The sequence below is a fragment of the Bidens hawaiensis genome, unplaced genomic scaffold, assembly GCF_021521415.1.
Source record: "Bidens hawaiensis isolate Kalapana, Puna unplaced genomic scaffold, B.hawaiensis_p1.1 tig00419406_1, whole genome shotgun sequence".
Taxonomy (NCBI): domain Eukaryota; kingdom Viridiplantae; phylum Streptophyta; class Magnoliopsida; order Asterales; family Asteraceae; genus Bidens; species Bidens hawaiensis.
In genome coordinates this window covers 5,046-7,993 of record NW_027504851.1, presented here as the reverse complement: position 1 = coordinate 7,993, position 2,948 = coordinate 5,046, and the positions used below count along the sequence as shown (strand labels likewise).

General features: G+C 42.7%; 1 non-coding gene across 1 annotated transcript; it reads left to right on the top strand.

Annotated features, from left to right (window-relative positions):
• Nucleotides 1-2,631: 2,631 nt before the first annotated feature.
• Nucleotides 2,632-2,703, top strand: TRNAD-GUC (transfer RNA aspartic acid (anticodon GUC)). The gene has a single exon. It is a non-coding gene; the product is annotated as a tRNA-Asp (tRNA).
• The last annotated feature ends 245 nt before the right edge of the window (nucleotides 2,704-2,948 follow it).

Below are 2,948 nucleotides of genomic sequence, written 5' to 3'. Positions count from 1 at the left end.
TCACAATTGCTTTCAAAACACACCACCAAACATTCCACAAGACCGGCTCAATTAAGGTCCCGAGTCATACCCTATTCCCACATAATTAGAGGTTTGCACTAGCTTACTTGATATTATATTTTAAAATATAGAATTCTAGTCAACCTTAACATGCCTTCGGTCCTTACTCACACATAACACACCGTCACTCATTAACTCACTTATCGGTGACCGTTCAAAATATCACAATAATACTCGATTCTCCTCGCATACGCTTGTACCACCGTCAAATCTCCACCTAATCGTGCTTTAACACAAATGCAAATCAAGAGGTCTTAAACGGGTTGTAATGAGGCTAGGGGTAAAGGTATGGAATGGGAATATTGAAAGTGACTCAGGTGATCGACCCGGCTTGTTACATCGAAACTAAATTAAACAATAAAACACACTACTATATACATAACAGCTTGCATCACAAACTCGAACCACAAGGCTTTGAACATTGCCTCGACTTTTCCTTGTCTTTTCTTTTTTTTCTCATTTTTTTTTCAATTTTTTTTTCAAGATTATAACTCGCATAACGATTAACTACTACTCTCTATTAATTACTAACAAAACAACTACGATTACGAAGAACAACCTACCAAGCCGGATCATCTCACAAATACATCGGGGTTTGATCAAATAAAAAGAATAGGTCCAATAAGTTTTCTAAAGAAACCAACCCCCCGCCCCTCTCATTACCCACGCTCATATATGTAATTTATGAGGCCCAACCCGCAAAACCCGCACTCACACTCATCCGAGACGAGGCTTTAACCTTAGTGCCTCAATCACTTTTGCATTTATGCCAAGCTAAGGTCTCGAAGTGTATTGATGGCACAAGTTCTAACGGAGAATAACCATTCCGTCACCGCTCTTCGTTTCCCAATACCCAAGTGACTGTGGGCATGTTATGTGATTTGATAAACCGAAAGCATGCTAACCTTGCCTAGAATACTACTCGACCACATTTTTAACATAGCTAAGCAAACTTGATTTTTGGGGGAATTATGACCACGAAAGGGAACCAAAACTTTGCTCCTCCAATCTTACCACTTCCCGGTATCTTTCTTTCAATTGTCTTCTTTTTCATCAAAAATTTTCATTTTTTTTCATTTAATTTTTTTTTAAAAAAAATTTAATCAAAAGATTTCCCATCCCCACACTTGGAATACATTGTCCCCAAGGTATGGTTTTGAGAAACTAAAAACAAACACAAAAACACCACCTCTTTCCGACCCGCAACATTATTTCAAAAGATTTCATCCTCCTCCCTTCCACCCAAAAACTAAACCGAACATAAAATAAACAACTGTACAACAATATACAAAAACACTTGCACCTGGTGTGACGAGGTCCTCATCAGTAATAAGGCGGCTGTGGCGGCTCGAAGATGGAGGTCATAAAGTCCGAAAAGTCACCAAAGTTGAAAGCTCCACTTCCGCCGCTGCTGCCTTCTCCCGATGATGGTGGTGGTGGTGGTGCCATCGACTGCATCGGGTCCACCCACACGGAGTGATGCAATGGAGGCTCGGGGTATTGCACAGAGCCGTCGTATGGAGGCAAAGATGTGTAATCCACACTTGGTGGATCTAGAACGACCTCTTCACCTGCATGCCATTGTTCGTGCATTCTCTTATTTCGGTCATCCATATACCGCATGTTTGATTCGTGCTCCCGTGCATAGGCGTAAGCACGGTTCCACATCTCGTTACGGTCATGCCTCTCTTTCTCAGCTCGTTCATAATAAGCCCCCATGAAAGTTTGGTGGTCGAAAAGCGCTCGGGACTCCTCCGACCAATTATCGAAAGCGGAGGGCCGATGCCTCTCCACCACCTCGTTAATCGAACCCATGTGGGCCCGATTGTCTCCATATGAAGCATATCCCGAAGAATAGTCCCAACCCCTTTGTTGGGATCCACTACCACCCGCGTTCTCATCACCACCAACCACCTCCATGTCTTCACCGTCACTTCTTCCTCAATTATTTCCTCCTGGTCTTCACCCATCTCTTGTTCAACATTCTCCCTTAATACTCTCCATTTCACATCACCGTTTTTCAATTGATGGTACCTTTCGCTCTTTGTATATATCCAACCTGGCCCCAACGCATCCAACCTATGTTCCGTTAATATCTTCTTCAACCCAATTACGCCTGCTGGAATGGCGCCGTGCAATTTCAGTATCGCCGTTATCAATCGGCAGTGAGGGATTAAATTTCTCTTGTTGCTTTCTCTACTAGTCCATATGTTTAACATGGCTAAGTAGCGAAAGAAAATTCGCGGCTTGCCATTCATCAATGCGGCCAAAATCGGCATGTCACTGTTTCTCACCACTGAAATGTCGCTCCGACGGGGCACCACGTTGGAAAGACATATTGTCATCAACAATTGGGCTTCAATCCTCAAATCCTTTATTTTAAAATTTGAACCTGTACCTCTTCCCCCTTTCAACACAGACGATAATATATTATACCATTGCGGACTTTTGTCCGGATGGTCAAACAAATCTCTGACCGAGGGATAGACGTACGAATTGGGTGGCTTGCCGTCAAACTGAGCAATTTGATTGAGTGTCTCGAAAGACATCTCCACCGTCGTTCCACCCACCGTCGTTGTAGTATAGTGGTAAGTATTCCCGCCTGTCACGCGGGTGACCCGGGTTCGATCCCCGGCAACGGCGCCAAAATTTGACGTAAGGTCGAAGACTCGCGCCAAAATAAACCAATTGCAACTAAATAGATAGCGGTAAGTGGGTATCGAACACGAGGAGTTTGTGGAAAGTGTGTCTAAGTAGCTCAACGATTAACTAAAATAAATCTAAATGACGAAAAAGTAATTTCCAAGTTGGTTTTGATTTGATTTTATAAACTAAATTAAACTAAACGAAAGTTGTAAACGATTAATTAAACAAGCATTCCTCTCGGG